Source organism: Mesoplodon bidens, assembly GCF_964165515.1.
Source record: "Mesoplodon bidens genome assembly, chromosome: 4".
Taxonomy (NCBI): domain Eukaryota; kingdom Metazoa; phylum Chordata; class Mammalia; order Artiodactyla; family Ziphiidae; genus Mesoplodon; species Mesoplodon bidens.
The window spans coordinates 61,493,780-61,519,144 of record NC_138160.1 but is presented as its reverse complement, the minus strand read 5'-3'; the positions used below and the strand labels follow the sequence as shown (position 1 = coordinate 61,519,144).

The 25,365-nt window shown below is 42.1% G+C and overlaps 1 protein-coding gene and 1 pseudogene across 2 annotated transcripts in view; both read right to left on the bottom strand.

The window, feature by feature from the left end:
* Positions 1 to 25,365, bottom strand: part of SV2C (synaptic vesicle glycoprotein 2C) — a 207,182-nt gene that overhangs the window by 45,801 nt on the left and 136,016 nt on the right. The window lies entirely within an intron of this gene.
* On the bottom strand, positions 1,075 to 3,084 carry LOC308616462 (G2/mitotic-specific cyclin-B1-like; annotated as a pseudogene). Its single transcript, XR_014017877.1, has 2 exons — positions 2,530 to 3,084; positions 1,075 to 2,346 (listed from the first exon to the last, which is right to left on the bottom strand). The product of XR_014017877.1 is annotated as a G2/mitotic-specific cyclin-B1-like (transcript).

Below are 25,365 nucleotides of genomic sequence, written 5' to 3'. Positions count from 1 at the left end.
GCTTCCTTCCTCACAGCCTTCCAGACCAGGAATGTGGAAGCCAGCCTCTACTCTCTTCCCTCCCTGTGTCTAGTCAATCACTGAGAAATATGATGCTATTTTCTGTATTTCTCCCAAACCTGTTCCTTTCTTTCCACCTCTGCTTTAGGCCAGGCCCTCATCCCTCGTCCAGCTCACCCTAACAGGGCTGATGTGCAGCTGGCATAGATCTGTAGGGTGGTGCCCATTTCTGCAATACTGAAGTATGTGTGTCATGGATACTGCCCTGAGTCCTAAACCTTGGCTCTCTCCATGGTCCAGCAACAGCGGGGTTTGCTTGACCCAGCAGGGGCCTCAGGACCTGGTTCCAGTGCTTTGGCTTTCTTCTCCTCTGACTGGGAAATGCCCTGTGGTTAAATGATTTTAATATCTCCTGTTTTTTCTTCTGGGAACAATGTGTGTTAATTTTATTAGGAATAGCTGATGTACAATATTATATGTTTCAGGTATACAACACAGTGATTCACAATTTTTAAAGACTATACTACATTTATACTTATTATAAAATATTGGCTATATTCCCTGTGCTGTGCTATAAAATATATCCCTGTAGCTTATTTATCTTAGACATAGTGGTTTGTATCTCTTAATCTGCTACCCCTATCTTGCCCCTCCACCCTTCCCTCTGCCCACTGGTAACCGTTAGTCTGTTCTCTATATCTGTGAGTCTGTTTCTATTTTGTTATATTCACTAGTTTGTTTCATTTTTTAGATTCAACATATAATTGATTATAATATAGTATTTGCCTTTCTCTGACCTATTTCGCTAAGCATAATACCCTCCAAATCCATTGTTGCAAATGGCAAAATTTCATTCTTTTCTTATGGCTCTGTAGTATTCCACTGTGTACATGTACCACATCTTCTACATCGATTCATCTGTTGATCAACACTTAGGCTGCTTCCATATCTTGGCTATTGTAAATAATGATACTATGTACACTGGGGTGCATGTACCTTTTTTTTTTAATATGTACAGGTGGCACATGGTGCCAATTTTATTTGCAGATATTACAGTATTCCAAAGTTCACAAATTAAGCCTTTGCCACAGCCTTGGCTAAATCTTGAACGAGTGCAGAATTCAGCTGTGCTAGAGTGCTGATCTTAGCATGCTTAGATGTGGCATACTTGTTCTTGATAGTCATTTGCTTTGTAAGCCCACGATTCACCATGACTATATTCTTAGCCAGGTGTTGCATAACAACAAGAAGGGATTGTTGACAGTGTATGACAGGTAATGCTGTAGAGTTGGTGTCCATTCACCATTATCAAGAATTTTCAGTGCTAAGCAAAAAGCTCCCACTGCAACCTGAGAAGGAGGAAAGTGCACCATATCGTAGTCCAACATAGTTCCAACAGATATTTGGCCAAAGTTTGTAGCTCAGCATCAACCTCTCCAATCTTAGATGCTCTCTGAAGGAAATGCAGGGGTAGAGGGCGACCCAGACTAAAATTTAAAGCTCTCAGAATCTTCATTTCCATCTGTCTGATTTGGTACTTAGTGTAAGTGTTGTCAGTCACAAAGGCAAAGTCACCAATTTCTTGAGGGTACATTTCCTCATATTTGCTTGCAATAAACATGGCAGTGACACCAACCAGCTACAGCATCTTCTTGGGCACACAACTATCCTGCATGAACTGATTGATAATGGAAACAGTCATGTACATGGTCTCCTGGAGTAACTGAATTTCATTTGAACCTGCACTAGCCAGTCAATTAGGATGGCTTTCATGTTTCCAGTGATTTCACGACCCAGTAGGTATTTTGGTCTGACTGCTTCCTCTTCCTCAAGTTGTCTCAGATAAGCATAGATATCTTTTACATATGCACTACAAAGGTTTGGATCTGCTCCATCTTCTGCATCCACATCATTCACTGCAAGAATTATATCAGAGAAAGCCTGGCACAGATACTCTTCTGCAGGGGCACAGCCAGATGTTTCCATGGGGCTTGGAGAGGGAGCATCAACCCAAATAGGCTCAGGGGGAAGTTTCTCTTCTTTAACAGGCTCGGGTTCTGGCTCTGGCTCCAGATCCAGCTCCGTTTGGGGCTCCGGCACAGGTACAGGAGCCTTTTCCAGAGGTTTTGTTAGTTTCTTAGCAATAACTTTTCCAGCACCTAAAGTTTTTGCTTCCTTTTTCAGGGGCAATTTGGCCTGTGGCTGTTCACTGACTTTGTTGCCGATGTCTCCAAGAGCTGTTCTTGGCCTCAGCCTGGGCTTAGAGGTTGCAACAGTGGCCACAGGCACGCGCTTTGTGCCTGCCATACTGACCTTCGCCTTATTTTCAGCATTAATTTTCGTATTCTTCCTCTCTCCATCCGTCTGTACCCCAAACTCTCCCACCATTTTAGGGGCCCATCGACTGCCATCCTCCCCCCAAATCTGTCCCAGTCCACCCCTGCCAGGAGAACTCCAGCAGGCGAGGTAGGGAGAGGAGACGCAGCAAGCCAGGAGAGCCGCGTATGTTCACCGTCCCTAGCAGCTCACCCTGGTGATCCAGAGCGCCATGGCTTCCTCTGCACCAGGCAGCAGCTCAGTGGGGAGAAGCAGAGCACAGGAGCCCCTGACCAGCTGGGGACCTTGAACCCACTGCAGGCCAACAGCCGTTCCCTCATATACCTTTTTGAAGTAGTTGTTTTCATTTTTTTCTTCAGATATATACCCAAGAGTGGAATTGTTGGGTCATATGGTGGTTCTATTTTCAGTTTTCCTTCTTCTTCTTTTTTTTTTTTTTTTTTTAGTATTTATTTATTCATTTGTTTGCACTGGGTCTTAGTTGCGGCCAGCGGGCTCCTTAGTTGTGGCTCGCCAGCTCCTTAGTTGCAGCACATGGACTCCTTAATTGCAGCAGGCGGGCTCCTTAGTTGTGGCATGCGAACTCTCAGTTGCAGCATGCATGGGGGATCTAGTTCCCTGACCAGGGGTCGAACCTGGGCCCCCTGCATTGGGAGCGTGGAGTCTTATCCACTGCACCACCAGAGAAGTACTGTTTCCCACAGTGGCTGCACCAATCTACATTCCCACCAACAGTGTACAGTTCTCTCCACACCCTCGCCAGCATTTGTTATTTGAATACCACCTCTCTTTAACAGAGCTTCCAACCAGCTTCCAACCTGCCTAGTCTAATCTAACTTCCATGTACCTTCAAGAGATCTTTCCATAAGAAAAACGGAATCACAAACTCACTTACTAGCTTGAAACCTTTTATTGGTTCTCCACTGGCCCTTCAGGATAAAGTTCAGATTCTCTAGTGTGGCCACAGGGCCCTCCAAGACCTGGCTCCTGCCCATCTCTCCAGCCTCATTCCTCAGAAATCCCTCCTTCCAATCTTTGCTACCTGCTGTGCAACATCTTTGCATCTTCACCCTTCCCCATCCTTGTCAGTTTGGAGAACTCCTAAGCTTCGGTCTTCTATTAACCAAGTAGAGAGGAACATCCTCTGTAAATTCTTCCAGACACGTTAAAAAGCATTCACTTCCCCCGCTGAGCTATCTTGGGATCCTGTGAATTCCCACAGCCCTTAGCATGGTGCCTGACACAGAGAAAAGCCACAGCAGAGAGTGATCATTCATCGGCAAGTCTCTTCCTGGAGGGCAGGGGCCATGTCTTATTCATCTTTAGTACAAAACGTGGCAAAGAGTAGTCACTCGACAAATGCTTATTTAGTTAATCAATAAATAACCTGTTCTTGGATTCCTTTAAACTCATAGTATTTGCCTAATACTTTCAAAAGTGATTTTTTGGAAACATATCATTATATTTCCTAATTTCCAAATATATGAAGTTTTGTTTCGGTAACTGATTTCTAGCTGAATTTCCTTGTGGTAGGAGATCATGCATGGTGGTATTTTGAAATATGTTGGAACTGCTTTACGATTAAAAAAAATTTTTTTTATTTCTTGGTCGCACCGCATGGCATGTGGGATCTTAGTTCCCCAACCAGGGATCAAACCCACGCCCCCCAGGCAGTGGAAGTGCAGAGTTTTAACCACTGGACCACCAAAGAAGTCTTTACAATTTTTTTTGTGTGTGTTTTCAAGCTTTATTGAGGTATGATGGACAATTTTAAAATGTACACATTTAAGGTGTACAATGTGATGATTTGATATATATATATAGCTTATGAAATGATTATCATAATCAAGTTAATACATATATACATCAACCCACATTTAAGATCTATTCCACAAATTTCAAGTATACAATACAGAATTATTTATCTATTGTCACTATGACACACACAGACCTATAGTCATATTAGATCCCCAGAACTTATTCAACTTACAACTGAAAGTTTGTACACTTTGCCAATACTTCTTCATTTCTCCCAGTTTCTAATGTTATAGCTTGGCTTCCCTCTAGAGCAACAAATGTACTTTCTCGTGGACAGACTTAAGACTTCCCCCACACGAACTGGACTTTTGGAAAAGTAAAACTCTCGAGAGTTCATATACCAATACGTAACTCAAAGGGGCACTTGTTATGTCTTTAAAGCATGTTTCATACAGATTGTTTGAAAATAAAACATAGGAACCCAAATCAGTTCAACTGTTGGCAGAAACCCAGTTAGTTCACTCTTGCCCATCCCTGATTTATGACCCTGCGTGAGACATACAAATGCTATTTCTCCTCACCCGCCTCCCACCCCCTTTCCCTTTGTTTCAAAATGTCAGGCATCTACCCAGAGTTACATTTCACCTTTGCTCTCTGGAAAGGCTGATTGCTTGGGTCATTAATCTTGGCCCAGAAAGAAGGTCCTCACTGCTACCCACTGTGGAAATGATTGGTCCTGGTGCATCCCAGAGAATGGTTTTCTAGGGCTGCGGCGCCAGAAAAATCAAACCCAGAGTGACTGAGTCTGGGATAAGCGCAGCAGTTTTTCACTCAACGTCACCTTCTCTGGCTGCTACTTAAGAGAAATGATGTAATAACTCAGGGAGCCCACGGTGACAGAGAGCTAGAGCACAGGCAGACTGTTGCTCCAGTAGAGCAGCTACAAAACCAGCTTTAACCGGAACGCTAGTACCAGCGCTTACAGATTCACACGTGGGCTCCCTTTTTCCTCATGATGGCGCACCCCACTCTGATTACAGTTGTGGTAAAGGACAGGAAGCTTTGAGCTTCCCACTGCAGCCTCCAGGAGGGATACAGATGAAGTGCATTCAAGGCCTGCAGCAGATTCCCAGAATATTTATAGTACACTCACCATGGGCCAGGTACCTCACGCACATCATCTTGTTCCATGCATCAACGATCCTGCTTTCCCTGCCACCCCGATCCCCCACCGCACGGTGGCCACATAAAATCAGGTCACCAGTCATATTCGATCTAAAAAATTTTTAGTATAAGTATGTCCCATGCAGACTTCCCCGGTGGCACAGTGGTTAAGAATCTGCCTGCCAATGCAGGGGACACGGGTTCCAGCCCTGGTCTGGGATGATCCCACATGCCACGGAGCAACTAAGCCCGTGCGCCACAACTACTGAGCCTGCGCTCTAGAGCCTGCGAGCCACAACTACTGAGCCCACGTGCCACAACTACTGAAGCCCGCGCGCCTGGAGCCCGTGCTCCGCAAGAGAAGCCACCGCAATGAGAAGCCCACGCACTGCAACAAAGAGTAGCCCCCACTCACCGCAACTAGAGAAAGCACTCACGCAGCAAGGAAGACCCAACGCAGCCAAAAATAAATAAATTAAAAAGAAAAAAAAAAGTATGTCCCATGCACTATTTGGGACATACTTACACTAAAAATTATTTGCTGTTTATCTGACATTCACTTTTTAAAAATTCAAGTATAGTTGATTTACAATGTTGTGTTAGTTTCAGGTGTATAGCACAGTGATTCAGTTATACATAAATATATATCTATTCTTTTTCAGATTCTTTTCCCTTATAGGTTATTACAAAATATTGAGTATAGTTCCCTGTGCTATACAGTAGGTCCTCGTTGGTTATCTACTTTATATATAGTAGGATGTATAAGTTAATCCCAACCTCCTAATTTATCCCTTTCCCCCTTGGTAACCATAAGTTTGTTTTCTGTGTCTGTGGGTCTATAAAATTCACATTTAACTAGGCATCCTAGTTGCATTTTTATTTGCTAAATATGGTAATCATATCTTAGGAGACATGTGGCAATGTCTGGAAACGTTTTTTGATTACCATGAGCTTCGGGGAGGAGGGTTACTACTGGCATCTAGTGGGCAGAGGCCAGGGATGCTGCTAAATATTTTATAATGCACAGGACAGCTCCTTCCATCCCCAAAGAATTATCCAGCCCAAATGTCAATAGTGCCCAGGATGAGATCCTGCTGTAAACTAGTCATTGTGCCCATCTGTGGCACAAGTACTCAAAATTGATAGAGATAATAAGGATATTTTAAAACTTGTTTTCAGACAGAGGTTTGGAAACAGACTTTAGAAGACTTTAGATTTCATTCCTGTATGAACGCATTTTGTTTTTATGTTAGTTTTTTGTTATTAAGTTTTAAGCTCCTTTGATTTTTTTTTTGCTATGAAATTGATCTACAGGGGTTGCCATTTTTTTCTCCTCATATGCTTTTTTTTCTTTTTTTAAAAAATAAATTCTATTTATTTATTTATTTATTTATTTATTTATTATTTTTGGCTGCGTTGGGTCTTCGTTGCTACTCTTCGTTGTGCTGCGCGGGCTCCTCATTGCAGTGCCTTCTCTTGTTGTGGAGCACGGGCTCTAGGCGTGTGGGCTCAGTAGTTGTGGCTCGCGGGCTCTAGAGTGCAGGCTCAGTAGCTGTGGCTCACGGGCTTAGTTGCTCCACAGCATATGGGATCTTCCCGGACCAGGGCTCCAACCCGTGTCCCCTGCGTTGGCAGGTGGATTCCCAACCACTGCGCCACCAGGGAAGCCCTCCTCATATGCTTTTAAACACACCCTAAAGAACAAGTAAAGGTGGCACACAATAAGAAGAACAAAGGAATGTTTTTTTCCCCCTGGGGTTTTGGTAGAGGGCAGCATTCTCCATCAAATACTTTCTGATAACACCTGCAGCTTATAAATGCTTATTACCAAAAAAAAGGTAATAACCACCTACTTCCTGTAGCATTTGTGTTCTTGTTTCATAGTGTGGGAAAGTTTGCTCTTAAAATTCCCTGCTAATCCTCAGGAATGGGGAAACAGTGCCATTAGTAAAAGCACCTGGCTTTAACCACCTGTCCCAACAAGGTCACCCTAGTAGAGCCGTGGCCATTCAGTGGGAGGGGCCCACACTGGGTTCCAAAGACCCGCACTCAGAACTCTGGGAAACATGTATTGTCTTCGGGTCGTCTCAGCTCCTGCGTCCTGGAGTCCAGCTCTCTGTTCCCATGCCTCCTCCAGCCCCATGATATCACCATCACCAAAGTTCACTACCTTCTCTCGGCGCTCACAGCCATCATCCACAATGACTCGTCTTTTCTTCCCACCTGCCTGATCTCCTCCTCAAACCCTGCTGCTTCCTTTCCCAGTGTCCTGGAGGACGGCTCCGTAAGTCCACCTCAACGACGAAACGCTGTACTGCAGCCTCTACCTGTCCACTCTCCCCATTCGTTTTTGAACTTGCTCACTAGTGAGTCCCCTATTGTCTACCTGCTGAATACAGTATCAAGATTCCTTTTTTCCTATCTTGAGCTCCTTGTATCCCAGGTGGATCCTCCTCCCCTAAGCAGTCAGAGTCCCTATGGGCACGCAATGACCAGCCTTTCAGATATGCTCAGATAACATACTCAGCTTAGGCTCCAGTGGGACATGGCTACGACCCCCTTTATAGATTTAAAAACTGAAGATTAAAAAAAAAAATCAGCCTTAGCACTGAAATACCATTGTTCAACATCATTGGTCTTCAGGGTCATGCAAATTAAAACCACAGTGAGATACCATTCCATGCCCACCTAGGGCTGGCAAGGATGTGGGGCAACTGGAACTCTCAGACATGACTGGTGAGAGTGTAAAATGGTACAACTTTATAGAGAACTGGCAGTTTCTTAAAAAATTAAACACACATCTACCCTGTGATCCAGAAATCCTACTCCTGGGTATTTATCGAAGAGAAATGAAAATGTAAGCAGAGCTGAAGCTGCTCAAAAGACTTGTATAAAAATGGTCAGAGGGGGCTTCCCTGGTGGCGCAGCGGTTAAGAATCCACCTGCCAATGCAGGGGACACGGGTTCGAGCCCTGGTCCGGGAAGATCCCAGTTGCTGCGGAGCAACTGGGCCCGTGCACCACAACTACTGAGCCTGCGCTCTAGAGCCCACGAGCCACAACTTCTGAAGCCCGCATGCCTAGAGCCCGTGCTCTGCCATAAGAGAAGCCACCGCAATGAGAAGCCCACACACCACAACGAAAAGTAGCCCCCGCGTAGCAACGAAGACCCAACACGGCCAAAAATTTAAAAAATAAATAAATAAAACAAATAAATTTATTTTAAAAAAATGGTCGGAAAGCAGCCTTTAGGAAAATTGAAATGAACCCCTCTCCTCCTCCCAAAAAAGCCCCACATAAAACTGCAGGCAACTCAAATGTCCATCAATGGGAGAATGGAGGAACACATTATGTGAATCTATATAAAGGGATACTATTTTACAATAAAAAGGAATGAACTACTGATACATGCAACATTATGAATATTTCAATGAATTTTTAAAACATTATGCTGAGTTAAAGAAGCCAGAAAGTTCTGTACTTTATTTCTGTGAAATTCAGGAATGGGCAGAACTAATCTTTGGCTACAGACATCAGAACAGTGGTTGACTTTGGGGTGGGGAGTGGAGGGACTGACTGAAAATGGGTATAATATCCTATTTATCTTGATTTGGGTGGTGGTTACATGGACGTATACAATTGTCAAAATCCGTAGAACGGTACACTTAAGAGGAATCTTTTTGTATGTAAATTACAACCTCAATTTAACAAAGAGTGGTCAGATGACAGGAGCAAGATGACATTATCAGTAATATACCAAAGCTCCAGGCATAGGACTAGATACTTTATAAACTAATCTGATTTGGAAGCATTCAAACTGTATTGCTTTGGGCTTAGCACTATGTCAACTGGTTGTGTCTGAACAGACAACATTCTTTTTGCTTTTTTTTTTTTTTTGCGGTGCGCAGGCCTCTCACTGTTGTTGCCTCTCCCGTTGCGGAGCACAGGATCCGGACGCGCAGGCTCAGAGGCCATGGCTCACGGGCCCAGCCGCTCCGTGGCACGTGGTATCCTCCCGGACTGGGGCACGAACCCATGTCCCCTGCATCGGCAGGCGGACTCTCAACCACTGTGCCACCAGGGAAGCCTTCTTTTTGCTTTTAACAGCAGAGGTGATCAAAGGCCAGGTGGGGCTCAGGTTCCATACTGAAGCTCCTTCCAGTCTCTTTTTTTTTTTTTTTTTGCGGTACATGGGCCTCTCACTGTTGTGGCCTCTCCCGTTGCGGAGCACAGGCTCCGGATGCGCAGGCTCAGCGGCAATGGCTCACGGGCCCAGCCGCTCCGCGGCATATGGGATCCTCCCGGACCGGGGCACGAACCCGTATCCCCTGCATCGGCAGGCAGACTCTCAACCACTGCGCCACCAGGGAGGCCCGCTCCTTCCAATCTCTTGGCCAAGCTCTCCCAGAAAAAGGTAACTCCTGAAGAGGGAGTTCCTAACCCTGGGGACTAAGGAAACGCAGGCCATTCCTCCTTGCCAAAGGGAGATTTCCTGAGGCGGTTGCCCTTCTGATCGTGACCACCCTATGCTGCCCAGAATGGTCTCTAGCAGCTGTCTAGATGCATCACATACAAACTACAGCCTGCAGTGAACCGCCACACAGTCCAGAGTTACTGTTTCTAAGGATTCAAACTACAGAAGAGATAGTTCTGACTTTTGTGACCTCAATGAGGACTGCACCTTCTACTGTATATCTCCTAGCCAAACCCCTGACACACACACACACACACAAACACACACACGAGCTAGAAAGTACACTTAGCCCCAGAGGCAGCAATAATTGTGAGATTATTGAATAGGATTACATGTTAATTAATAAGATTAATAGATAAGGAGGGAAAGCAAGTAATTTCTTTGCTTAACTCAGGGGCTCTCAAAGTTTGGTAGCCAAAGAACAGTTGGGGAGGTTTCTAAATACCACGGATGCCTGGAGGTCGGTGTATCCAGACAACCCGTCTGGATAAACAAAGTGGAGGTGTGCTTTGATACAGAGTTAGATTAAGGAAGATTTTAAAAAAAGGTTTTCAGAAGTCTAGCAGTCATTTTCATTTGGTAGAAGGCAGGTTGAAGAAGTTCAAGCGCAATTTTAGAGACGGACAAGCTTAGTAACAGGAAGGAATTTGCTGGTAAAGTCTGTTTTATAAATGCCTTTGTCTTCTGAGGGCAAGGTGAAGATGTGAACTGGCCAGTGTTTGTTAGTTTTATGAAGGTCTTGAAAAGATGAATGTAGTGACATTTTAAAGGGGAGGCAGATCAAAACAAAGATTTGGGAGTGGGCGGTATTCTGGCTGGGAAATAAGTTTCCATGGAAACACTCTCCTTCCATCAGAGTCCAGTTTGCACAAAGGCAAACCAAACAGAGTTTTAAAAAATACCTCATGAGCTCTCTGATAGACTTACTTTCCAGAGGTGACAAAGGAAGGAAAAGTTTCTGACATTAAATCAGGACAGGCACAAATTACAAAGCTAAAATGCACCCCTTGTCCATTCTAGGGTGTTCTAAGAAATGGTAGACTGTGATAAACCCTAACCAACACTGGGGGGCACCCTGGGTTCACAGGATACAGAGATGAGGTGCTTTTAAAAGGCTTTTTCCTGCTGACCTTTACTTGCAAGTCTGAGGGGAAGCTGGAATCAAGTCAGACTCGTGCCTGTCCTAAAAGCTAAGCCCACGAAAGTTGTTGCACTTTTTCTTTGCTGCAGGGTTCTCGTTCACATGCATTCTAAGTCAACTGCTGCACTCTTAAATTAGACCTGGCAGGGTACCTGCCCTGGGGGGATAAATACATAGAGTGGAAAGGCAGGGTGCCCTCCAGCTCTGAGGGCCACAGACCTAGCCAGGGGCTGCCAAAGCACAAAGCAGCCTCAGTGAGGGTTAGAATATAAGGTGGAGCACTTAAGGGTTGGAGATCAGTATTGTTTAAAGTGAAAATCCGGACAGACTGGTTCAAGATGGCAGAGTAGAAGGACGTGAGCTCACTCCCTCTTGCAAGAGCACTGGAATCACAAATAACTGCTGAACAATCATCGACAGAAAGACACTGGAACTCACCAAAGAAGATACCCCACATCCAAAGACAAAGGAGAAGCCACAATGAGACGGTAGGAGGGGTGCAATCACAATAAAATCAAATCCCATTAACTGCTGGGTGGGTGACTCACAAATTGGAGAACACTTATACCACAGAAGTCCACCCACTGGAGTGAAGGTTCTGAGCCCCATGTCAGGCTTCCCAACCTGGGGGTCTGGCAACGGGAGGAGGAATTGCCAGAGAATCAGACTTTGAAGGCTAGAGGGATTTCATTGTAGGATTTCGACAGGACTGGGGGAAACAGAGACTCCACTCTTGGAGGGCACACACAAAGTAGTGTGTGCATCGGGGCCCAGGGGAATGAGCAGTGACCCCAGAGGAAACTGAACCAGACCCACCTGCTGGTGTTGGGTGGTCTCCTGAAGAGGCGGGGGTTGGCTGTGTCTCACCGTGAGGACAAGGACACTGGGAGCAGAAGTTCTGGGAAGTACTCCTTAGCGTGCGCCCTGCCAGAGTCCACCATTAGCCCCACCAAAGAGCCCAGGTAGGCTCCAGTGTTGGGTTGCCTCAGGCCAAACAACCAACAGGGAGGGAACCCAGCCCCACCCATCAGCAGATAAGCAGTTTAAAGTTTTACTGAGCTCTGCCTACCAGAACAACAGTCAGCTCTACCCACCACCAGAATCTCCCATCAGGAAACTTACACAAGCCTCTTAGATAGCCTCATCTACCAGAGGGCAGAGAGCAGAAGCAAGAAGAACTACAATCCTGCAGCCTGTAGAACAAAAACCACATTCACAGAAAGACAGACAAGATGAAAAAGGCAGAGGGTTACGTACCAGATGAAGGAACAAGATAAAACTGCAGAAAAACAACTAAATGAAGCGGAGATAGGCAACCTTCCAGAAAAAGAATTCAGAATAATGACAGTGAAAATGATCCCGGACCTCAGAAAGAGAATGGAGGCAAAGATCGAGAAGATGCAAGAAATGTTTAACAAAGACCTAGAAGAATTAAAGAACAAACAAACATTGATGAACAATACAAAAACTGAAATGAAAACTACACTAGAAGGAATCAATAGCAGAATAACTGAGGCAGAAGAACGGATAAGTGACCTGGAAGACAGAATGGTGGAGTTCACTGCTGCACAACAGAATAGAGAAAAAAGAATGAAAAGACGACTTCCCTGGTGGCACAGTGGTTAAGAATCCACCTGCTAATGCAGAGGACACGGGTTTGAGCCCTGGTCCAGGAAGATCCCACATGCCACGGAGCAACTAAGCCCGTGTGTCACAACTACTGAGGCTGTGCTCTAGAGCCCACAAGCCACAACTACTGAGCCAGCGTGATGTGACTACTGAAGTCTCAATGCCTAGAGCCTGTGCTCCACGACAAGAGAAGCCACTGCAATGAGGAGCCCACACACTGCAACGGAGACTAGCCCCCGCTCGCTGCAACTAGAGAAAGCCCGTGCACAGTAATGAAGACCCAACACAGCCAAAAATAAATAAATAAATAAATTTATATACTTAAAAGACAAGAATGAAAAGAAATGGAGACAGCCTAAGAGACCTCTGGGACATTAAACGTAACAACATTCGTATTATAGGGGTCCAAGAAGGAGAAAAGAGAGAGAAGGGACCCAAGAAAATATTTGAAGAGATTATAGTTGAAAAATTCCATAACATGGGAAAGGAAATAGCCACCCAAGTCCAGGAAGCACAGAGAGTCCCAGGCAGGATAAACCCAAGGAAAAACACGTTGAGACACACAGTAATCAAATTGACAAAAATTAAAGACAAAGAAAAATTATTGAAAGCAACAAGGGAAAAATGACAAATAATATACAAGGGAATTCCCATAAGGTTAACACCTGATTTCTCAGCAGAAATTCTACAAGCCAGAAGGGAGTGGCATGATATATTTAAAACGAGGAAAAGGAAGAACCTACAACCGAGATTACTCTACCCAGCAAGGATCACATTCAGATTTGATGGAGAAATCAAAAGCTTTACAGACAAGCAAAACCTAAGAGAATTCAGCATCACCAAACCAGCTCTACAACAAATGCTAAAGGAACTTCTCTAAGTGGGAGACACAGAGAAGAAAAGGACCTACAACAATAAGCCCATAACAATTAAGAAAATGGTAATAGGAATACACATATTGATAATTACCTTAAACATGAATGGATTAAATGCTCCAACCAAAAGACACAGGCTCGCTGACTGGATACAAAAACAAGACCCATATATATGCTGTCTACAAGAGACCCACTTCAGACCTAGGGACACATACAGACTGAAAGTGAGGGGATGGAAAAAGATATTCCATGCAAATGGAAATCAAAAGAAAGCTGGAGTAGCAATATTCATATCAGATAAAATAGACTTTAAAATAAAGCATGTTACAAGAGACAAGGAAGGATACTACATAATGATCAAGGGATCAATCCAAGAAGAAGATATAACAATAGTAAATATTTATGCACCCAACATAGGAGCACCTCAATACATAAGGCAAATGTTAACAGCTATAAAAGAGGAAATTGACAGTAATACAATAATAGTGGGGAAATTTAACACCTCACTTACACCAATGGACAGATGATCCAAACAGAAAATTAATAAGGAAACACAAGCTTTAAATGACACCATAGACCAGATAGATTTAATTGATATTTATAGGACATTCCATCCAAAAACAGCATATTACACTTTCTTCTCAAGTGCACAGGGAACATTTTCCAGGATAGATCACATCTTGGGTCACAAATCAAGCCTCAGTAAATTTAAGAAAATTGAAATCATATCAAGCATCTTTTCTGACCACAACGCTATGAGATTAGAAATCAATTACAGGGAAAAAAATGTAAAAAACACAAACGCATGGAGATTAAACAATACGTTACTAAATAACCAAGAGATCATTGAAGAAATCAAAAAATACCTAGAGACAAATGACAACGAAAACATGATGATCCAAAACCTATGGGATGCAGCAAAAGCAGTTCTAAGAGGGAAGTTTATAAAAATACAAGCCTACTTCAAGAAACAAGAAAAATCTCAAATAAACAATCAAAATTTACACCTAAAGGAACTAGAGAAAGAAGAACAAACAAAACCCAAAGTCAGTAGAAGGAAAGAAATCATAAAGATCAGAGCAGAAATAAATGAAATAGAAACAAAGAAAACAATAGCAAAGATCAATAAAACTAAAAGCTGGTTCTTTGAGAAGATAAACAAAATTGATAAACCTTTAGCCAGAGTCATCAAGAAAAAGAGGGAGAGGACTCAACTCAATAAGATTAGAAATGTAAAAGGAGAAGTTATAACAGACACCGCAGAAATACAAAGCATCCTAAGAGACTACTACAAGCAACTCCATGCCAACAAAATGGACAACCTGGAAGAAATGGACAAATTCTTAGAAAGGTTTCACCTTCTAAGACTGAACCAGGAAGAAATAGAAAGTATGAACAGACCAATCACAAGTAATGAAATTGAAACTGTGATTAAAAATCTTCCAACAAACAAACGTCCAGGACCAGATGGCTTCACAGGTGAATTCTATCAAACATTTTGAGAAGAGCTAACACCCATTCTTCTCAAACTCTTCCAAAAAATTGCAGAGAAAGGAACACTCTCAAACTCATTCTACGAGGCCACCATCACCCTGATACCAAAACCAGACAAAGATACTACAAAAAAAAGAAAATTACAGACCAATATCACTGATGAATATAGATGCAAAACTTCTCAACAAAATACTAGTACATAGAATCCAACAGTAAAAGGATTATACACCATGATCAAGTGGGATTTATCCCAGGGATGCAAGGATTCTTCAATATATGCAAATCAATCAATGTGATACACCATATTAACCACCTGAAGAATAAAAACCATATGATCATCTCAATAGGTGCAGAAAAAGCTTTTGACAAAATTCAACACCCATTTATGACAAAAACTCTCCAGAAAGTTGGCATAGAGGGAAACTACCTCAACATAATAGAGGCCATATGTGACAAACCCACAACAAACATCATTCTCAATGGTGAAAAACTGAAAGCATTTCCTCTAAGATCAGGAACAAGACAAGGATGTTCACTTTCGCTACTATTATTCAACTTAGTTTTGAAGTCCTAGCCACGGCAATCAGAGAATAAAAAGAAATAAAAGGAATACAAATTGGAAAAGAAGAGGTAAAACTGTCACTGTTTGCAGATGATGTGATATTATACATAGAGAATCCTAAAGATGCCACCAGAAAACTACCACAGCTAATCAATCAATTTGGTAAAGTTGCAGGATACAAAATTAATGCACAGAAATCTCTAGCATTCCTATACACTAATGAATGAAAAATCTGAAAATTAAGGAAACACTTCCATTTACCACTGTAACAAAAAGAATAAAATACCTAGGAATAAACCTACCTAGGGAGACAAAAGACCTGTATGCAGAAAACTATAAGACACTGATGAAAGAAATTAAAGATGATACAAACAGATGGAGATATATACCATGTTCTTGGATTGGAAGAATCAATATTGTGAAAATGACTACACTACCCAAAGCAATCTACAGATTCAGTGCAATCCCTATCAAATTACCAATAGCATTTTTTTTTACAGAACTAGAACAAAAAATCTTAAAATTTGTAGGGAGACACAAAAGACCCCGAATAGCCAAAGCAGTCTTGAGGGAAAAAAATGGAGCTGGAGGAATCAGACTCCCTGACTTCAGACAACACTACAAATCTATAGTAATCAAGACAATATGGTACTGGCATAAAAACAGAAATATAGATCAATGGAACAGGATAGAAAGCCCAGAGGTAAATCCACGTACCCATGGTCAAATAATCTATGACAAAGGAGGCAAGGATATACAATGGAGAAAAGACAGTCTCTTCAATTAATGGTGCTGGGAAACTGGACAGCTACATGTAAAAGAATGAAATTAGAACACTCCCTACCACCATACACAAAAATAAACTCAAAATGGATTAGAGACCTAAATGTAACACTGGACACTATAAAATTCTTAGAGGAAAACATAGGTAGAAAACTCTTCGACATAAATCACAGCAAGATCTTTTTTGATCCACCTCCTAGGGTAATGGAAATAAAAACAAAAATAAATGGGACCTAACGAAACTTAAAAGCTTTTGCAAAGCAAAGGAAACTACAAACAAGACGAAAAGATAACCCTCAGAATGGGAGAAAATATTTGCAAATGAATCAACAGACAAAGGATTAATCTCCAAAATATATAAACAGCTCATGCAGCTCAATATTAAAAAAACAAACAACCCAATTCAAAAATGGGCAGAAGACCTAAATAGACATTTCTCAAAAAAAGACATACAGATGGCCAAGAAGCACATGAAAAGCTGCTCAACGTCACTAATTATTAGAGAAATGCAAATCAAAAGTACAATGAGGTATCACCTCACACCAGTTAGAATGGGCATCATCAGAAAATCTACAAACAACAAATGCTGGAAAGGGTGTGGAGGAAAGGGAACCCTCTTGCACTGTTGGTGGGAATGTAAATTGATACAGCCACTATGGAATACAGTATGGAGGTTCCTTAAAAAACTAAAAATAGAATTACCATACGACCCAGCAATCCCATTACTGGGCATATACCCAGAGAAAACCATAATTCAAAAAGACAGATGCACCCCAATGTTCATTGCAGCACTATTTACAATAGCCAGGTCATGGAAGCAACCTAAATGCCTATCGACAGAAGAATGGATAAAGAAGATGTGGTACAAATGTACAATGGAACATTACTCAGACATAAAAAGGAACAAAATCGGGTCATTTGTCGAGACGTGGATGGATCTAGAGACTGTCATACAGAGTAAAGTAAGTCAGAAAGAGAAAAACATATATCATATATTAACACATATATGTGGAACCTAGAAAAATGGTACAGATGAACTGGCTTGCAGGGCAGAAATAGAGACACAAATGCAGAGAACAAACGTATGGACACCAAGGCGGGCAAGTGGCGGGGGTCGTGGTGGGATGAATTGGGAGATTGGGATTGACATGTATATACTAATATGTGTAAAATGGATAACTAATAAGAACCTGCTGTATAAAAAATAAAATATAAAATCCAAAAATTCAAAATAAAAATAAAATAAAGTGGAAATCCTTGCCCACCGTTTCATAAAAAGAGACTAGCACATATTCTGCAACCCACCTGCCACCTCTTTGTTAGGTTCTGAGTTTTTAAAAAGGGACCAGGGGGACTTCCCTGGTGGTCCAGTGATTAACTTCACCTTCCAATGCAGGGGGTGCAGGTTCAACCCCTGGATGGGGAGCTAAGATCCCACATGCCTTGCGGCCAAAAAACCAAAACATAAAAGAGAAGCAATATTGTAACGAATTCAATAAAGACTTTAAAAATGGTCCACATCAAAAAAATCTTTGAAAAAGTAAATAGGGCTTCCCTGGTGGCGCAGTGGTTGAGGGTCCACCTGCTGATGCAGGGGACACGGGTTCGTGCCCCGGTCCGGGAAGATCCCACATGCCGCGGAGCGGCTGGGCCCGTGAGCCATGGCCGCTGAGCCTGCGCGTCCGGAGCCTGTGCTCCGCAACGGGAGAGGCCGCAATAGTGAGAGGCCCGCGTACCACACACACACAAAAAAAGTAAATAAATAAAAACGGTTCAGGAAAAACAATCTTGACAGTGTACTTCGTATCTACGAGGGGCTGAAGCGAGGCAGTCCATCCTCTAGTGGACCAGGGCTTAGCAGAATCCCAGGGATGAGCTGCGGGTGTCCTGGTGTGACAGCTCATATGGATTTCACCGGGCAAGGGGGTTTGGTTTTAATGGGCACAGGCATGGTGCAGCAAATGGAAAGGTTATTTGAAACCAACCCACAATCTGAGATGTGGGTAGGCAGAGTCTGATGGAGCAAAGAAATGCCTACTTACTTGGATACAGACCCCAGCTGGGACAGTGGGGCCTGAGGGCAACTCTGGGGTCACGATAAAGAAAGAAGTGTGAGTCTGTGAGGGGCAGTATGAGAAAAGGACTCTAAAATCAGGGCCGAGGGAAAGAAACATGATGGACATGCTGGGGCAGAGGAGGACAGGGACATGGGAGAAATGGATGGCGTGAGAAGATGCTTTTCAGACTCACTGGTCTGATATTCAAACCGCTTCATATAATTATAACCAGAGAACATTCATGAATCCTTGTCTGGGAAAACAGAGACTAAACAGAAACTATTGAGCTAGAAACATCTTAAAAGTCAAAGCATTATGGTTCTGACAATTCCTACCAGGAAAAAACCTTTCTTGTATGAAAAAAAAATCTTTGGTCACCTTGACGTATTAGAAATTAGTAATGACAACCACAGAACTTAATAATAGCCTTACTATTGAACAGCTGTTTTTCCTCTTTCCATGGGATAGGGAAAAGCTCAAAATCTTTGGTTAGCAGAGAACTTCCTGACAGTGAGTACTAAAAATTGTAGACAAACTAAAATCCACTGGGCGGTGGGGTGTGGTTTGACGGGGGATCGTTCTAAAAGAAATAAAAATCAACCCTGAGAGTCTCATTGGTCTGGTATGACCTGGAAGAGGGTAGACTTGATTCAAAAGGATTCTTTTGATCACTTTACTTTACCTTCAAATAGCATTTTGTTGTTGTTTCCTAGTTATGAAAACAATACATGCTTATGTGGCAAATTCAAGCAATATAGAATACAATGTAAAAGAAAGCAAATCACCCCAAGTTTCATTACCCAGAGATAAACATAATTAACATTTTGGATTGAGTACAATTATTAGCATTTACTTAAGCCATGAGAAGATTTAGTAAGAGTCTTGGGAAAAGGAGAAGTTTCATTCACAAAGAGTTTTGAAGTATGCAACCTTGGTTCACAATATGTTGGGGGCAACCTGTGTATTTCACAGGAAATATTCAAGCACATATGCATCAGACATTGCCTTTGTTAAAAAGGAGACAACAGGACTAAAATGGAGTCACCTGTGCTAAGTCCACATCACCAAACCGAACTAATATCTAACCTAATAGCAGTTTCAAACTTCCCCAGGAATATAATCTAAACTGGTCAGCCTGGAATTTCCTGGTCAGCACTAGCGAAGTAATGCCTGAAGACCCCTTCCATCCCCCAAAAGAGGGTGACCTAAGCCTGAAACTATCCACTCTCTGCTGGAAATTTCCCTTTCCTGCTCCCTTTCCATCTGTATAAACCTTCCCTTTTTTTGCAGCTCAGTGCAGCTCCTTCCTACAGGCTAGATGGGATGCTGCCTGACTCAGGAATCATTTAATAAAGCCAACTAGATCTTCAAATTCACTTGGTTGAATTTTTGTTATTTAACACCTTATGTACCCATAAATTTCCATAGAAAACAGGCAGTTCATAAGGGCTGACAGAGTGAGATCATTGTAAAGCTAAATACAGAGGTTGGAGTAATGCTTGTGTTAATGTCTCACTCCAACTGGGTTTTCAGAACCTGCTTCCAACAACTCTCTCAGGCATGAAAGAAAAAGGGGTGAGGTACTAATGCTGTTATTTTGCCAAACTGGCTGGTTAGAATTGTAGATGCATTACATTTCCATGTCTGATGGAGAAAGCCATTCAGTTAAAAAAAAAAAAAAAAAAGAGAGAATAGTCTGCTGTAGTTTTTCATTTTACATTGGAAGAAAGTAATTTTTTTCTTCTTCTAATACTTGGGATGGTTTCTAAATTAAGTTATGCCTGTAGGTAAAGCTTAAAGATTTTGACTTGGTGATTAAGGATTCTGATATCAATTCCAGTGGAGGGAGGGGTGTCTCCTCACATATCCAAGCAATTCTCAGATACCATCTGTGTGCTTTACAATTTAACTCAATTCTGACACTATCTGCTTGGAGATAACATCAGATTCCACAGGTTAAGGCCTCAGTCCCACAAGACTGCCCTCCACCCCCTCCCAGCACCCCACCCACCCACCTCCCTGCAATCCTCAGAGGCCAATTCCAGGCTCAAGTTGTCACCTGTGCTTCTGGCCAACTGGCTATAGATTGGAGGACTCCCTCCTTAGGTTCGAATAATTTACTAGAGTGGCTCACAGAGCCCAGGGAAACATTCTACTCACCAGATTACCAGTTTATCATAAAAGATAAGAACTCAGGAACTGCTAGACGGAAGAGATGCATAGGGCAGGGTATGCGGGGAAGGGCTCAGTTTCTGTGCTCTCTCCCAGCAGGTCACTGTCCCGAAATCTCCATGTGTTCACCAACCTAAAGCTCTCCAAAGCCCAACTTTTTTGAGTTTTTATGGGAGCTTCACTACACAGGCATGAGTAAGTCATCGGCCACTAGTGATGAAACTCAATCCCCAGCTCCTCTCCCCTCCCCAAGAGGGAGGGGGCAGGATTGAAAGTTCCAATCATAAGGTTGGCCTCACCCATCCTTAGATGCTGTCCAGTCACCTTGTTAATATAACAAAAGACACCTTTATCACTCTCTTAAGAAATTCCAAGAGTTTTAAGAACTCTGTGCCTGGGAAGGGGTCAAAGACCAAATATATATATTTCTCATTATAAATCACAATATCACAGTGATAGTAACTAACATTCATTTCACAAAGATAAAATCCTCATGGTAAGAACAGCAAAAAAATAAAATTATTACTTGCTCATTAGAGTCTCTTACTTTCTCATCTCTTACACCAACATTTTGAATAGCCCCTAATTCAGAATCTAGAGGTTACCAGCTGAGGATGCTAGTGAGCACTGCCCGTCTCCTGTAGAGCAGGAGAAGGGTGTGTTCTCAGGTAGATCAACTTAAGGAAAGACTGCTTATGGAAGTAGAGCTTCTGAAAGCTATCAGCATATCTCCTCCTTGGACAGTGAGTTTGCTTACCCTAACATGAAGACCAAAAGGCTCTGGGGTTAGCCTGGGAACTGTCCTAAGTCTACTACCACAGTGACCTTAAGCAAGGCACTCACTCTTCCTGAACTTCAGTTTTCTCTAACGATAAAAAAACAAACAAACAAAACCCTTCGGGGTATCTGGAAGCTTGAATGAGGTAATGGAAGTAAAAATGCTTTGTAAACTGTAAAATTCCATGTCAATGTTAGGTACTGTTATTTTCATTACTATTTTTGAGACTGATGATCCAAGTGTAACAGCTAAGACCAGGGGTCATGTATACAAGTGACGCCAATCCCTGGAAGAAGGAAACCTTGTTAATAAATTCAAAACACTAGTCTCCTGAACCTCTAATGATAAAATAATGAACAGGTATGTGGCTAGTTCTACCACTGGGGAGCACTGGTTCTCAAGTGTGGTCTCTGAACCACCAGCCTGAGTACCACCTGGGAACTAGATAGAGACGCACATTCTCTGGCTCCACTCAGACCTACGGAGTCAGAATCTCTGGGGCTGGGGCCCAGCATCCTGCATTTTAACAAGCCCTCCAAGTGACCCTGTTACATGCCAAAGTCTGAGAATGGTGCTATTTAGGATGCTTTCAATGTGGGGACCGACTCAATTTCCCAGAATAAAGGGTGGCATAAGAATACAGGAGGAAGCATTTAAAGTGAATTAGTCCTGTATCAACGTGCCACTGAATTCCTCAGAGGTGGGAAGTGCTCTTTCATTTTACAAATGGTGCATATGCTGCAATTGGTCTGCAGTTGGTCAGGGTAAACAAGAGGACCTCAGGGAAGTGGGTGCAGGGTCTACTCAGTAGTTTTCAGAGTGTAACCTAAGAGCTCTTATGATAGGGATATATGGCTGGATAATGGATATGACAGGATAATGGCTGCTCCTCTTATGGGCAAGACAAGAAGTCCTTTTGGCCTTTGCTGTTCTTCCAAGTGGACATATAGCTCCTTTTCCCCAGTATAATCTATTGAATGCATTTAGAAAGCAAGTGGAAAGGAGTGGTTCAGAAATACTGGATGTTAAGGGGGTCTGGATGCTGTTTCCACAGGATGCTTATTTAGTACAAAGGAAATAAAGTTAAATGGCAGCCACAATATTAAGTCAGTGTACTCAAGAAGCAAGCTTTCAGTCAGAGCCTCTGATAGGATGACTTTAATTTGGCCTTTTAAAAACATAAAGTTTTTGGTTAACAACATATGTAAGAAACAAAAATAATAAATCTTTATGCTATCATAAACAATAGCATGTTAGGCATTTTATTTTTAACCTAGGTTTGGACTTTTCTTGGTCAAATTCGAAGAAAAGCAGGAGCTGAAACACACAAAAACAAACAAAAACCAGCCAAAATAACAGAGTGGAGAGTGAGGCAAAGATTGGGTATCTGTTGAATGGATAAAGATGTGGTACATATATACAATGGAATATTACTCAGCCATAAAAAATAATGAAACCATGCCATTTGCAGCAACATGGATGAAACTGGAGATTATCATACTAGGTGAAATAAGTCAGACAGAGAAAGACAAATATCATATGACATCACTCATATGTGGAATCCCCCCCCAAAAAAGATACAAATGAACTTATTTACAAAACAGAAACAGACCCACAGACATAGAAAGCAAACTTATGGTTACAAAGGGAATAGTGGGGGGAACTGGGGGAGTTATCAATTAGGAGGTTGGGATTGACACATACACACTACTATATATAAAACAGATAACCAACAAGGACCTACTATATAGCACAAGAAACTATATTCAATTTTTTTGTAATAACCTATAAGGGAAAAGGATTTGAAAAAGAATAGACATAGACACAGACATATCTGAATCAGTGTGCTATACACCTGAAAGTAACACAACATTGTAAATCAACTATACTTCAATTTAAAAAAAAGAAAAAGATTGGGCATCTGTTGACATTTCTTTACCAAGGAGGTAAACTTTGAAATATGGGGACAGAGAGAAGAATTGCAGTCACCAACCATTTTATTTTCATACCCGATTTCTGCTTTTTTGGAGGAAGTGAGTTTGGAAGAGAACTGAAAGATCACCCTACAAACCAAGTGTCCAGAATAGAATGTTCCAATTGTGTAGCAGAGGCCACAGCAGCCCACTGAGGGTTAACATTAAGTCGATACCATTGGAAAAAAAATCTCATTACAAGGACTGCGGCACAGAATTGAGCTGCTGTCTGGCTGACTGAACCGAGACTTGGGAGATTTATATACCCCATGGTTCCGCAGAGGCTTCGATCGGGTCTGGCTCAGCGTTGCTGCTGCTACCACACAGAAGCACAGCTGTGTGCAGTCAGTGACAAATCCACCCTCCATCATTTCAAAACAGCAGAGTGAGGTAGTGATGTCCTGGCCCTGCTGTGTCAGAGAGAAATCTGGACAGATGCACATCTTAAAAACCAATAAATATATTTCCAGTGTATTTTGTAAAGCTGTAAAATTAGTCATCTTACTAATCTAATAAAAATTAGCTGCTGGTATTAATATGATGATTCAAAAGCCTCATATTAAAATGTTCCTCCAATTGGCTTTAAATTACAAGGGTACACTCTTTTTCAGAGCCAATGTTGAATATGTAATGGATAATGGGACTGCATCATGCATCTCTCCAGTTTACTTCTCACGGTGTTTTTGGTTTGTTTTTTTTTTTTTTTTAACTTTGTGAATATGAGGGCAATGTAAAATTAATAAATGCTTTGCATCTGGCATAAGATAGTTCCTGTTTGTGTGAGCGCGTTAAAAAATAACACTGAACTCTAGAGTAAACAAAATATACTGGTGCTTCCAACCTAACGATCTTATAAACTTGGAAGAGCTGTTAATTGCTCCATCAGCTTTGCATCATGATATACAGTAGAAGAGAACTTACAGATCCCCTGCATGTGTTACTTCATTTGTGTCCTTCAGAGAGGGACCATCCAAGTTCTTTCTCCATGTGTCTTAGAGTTGATCTAGAATTTTATTTTTATTCAGGTTTCATAGTGATATAACTGTTTTTTAAAAAACAGATTGATATGTTCTCTGAGTGGCCCAGTTGCTTCCACAGGATCACCACACTTTTGCTCTACTAACTGCTCTTTCAGCAAAGAGCTTCTGGTGAATACCTCTTCATTTAGTCATTCAACAGTTATTTACCAAACAGTTATTATGTGCAGGGCACTGAGCTGGAAAGGTGGCTGCTCTTATGGGCTTCATTGTACCTCCCCCCAGACTCATAGGTTAAAGCCCTAACCCCCAGTACGCCAGAACATGACTGTATTTGGAGAAAGGGCCTTTCAAGAGGTGATTAAGTTAAAATGGGGTCGTTAGGGTGGGCCCTAATCCAATATGACTGGTGTCCTTAGAAGAAAAGGAGATTCAGACATAGACACCACAGACAGATGGAGGACACAGCAAGAAGGCAGCCAAGCCAAGGAGGAACACCTCAGAAGAAACCAGACCTGCCAACACCTTGAACTCAAAGGACTTTTAGCTTCCAGAATTGTGAAAAGATAAATTTCTGTTATGCAAGGTGCCCAGTCTGTGGTGTTTTGTCATGGCAGCCCTAGAAAACAAATACAACTGCCTTATGTACATGTATGCTATGCATTTGAATGACTGTAAAGGATCATTTGATAACATGAGTGTGGAAGGCCAAAGCACACAAAGATGTGGTCTTTCCTTAAGAATATTACCAGTTCTGCAGCATTTTGAAGGCAGATAGGACGTGCATATAACTTTGCCATCAGTAGTTCTGAAACAAGAACTCTCCAGGTTTTGGGCAATTAGTTTTCCACCTTCAATCTGACCTTGCTTCTCTTCTTCCAGGCACGTAATCATCACTGTCATCAAAAGCCTCACCAAGTGGGGAGGGACTGGCTGAGACCCGCCTTGAATTTCATGCTTTACTATCTACTTATTTATAAAGCACTAACATGCATGTAGTCTTTGATTTTCAAATTGAATCTTAGAAGCTAATGACAACAGCACTGTGAGGACTTTGGGTGGTTTAACTGTTTTCAGTTTTAATACACAAAGAGAAAAACTATTTTTGGTCCACAGTTTTGAAAACTTCTGACTTAAATTCCAAATTCAAGGGTACAGAGTGACTACTTCTCAATAGATGGTTAGAATCAAC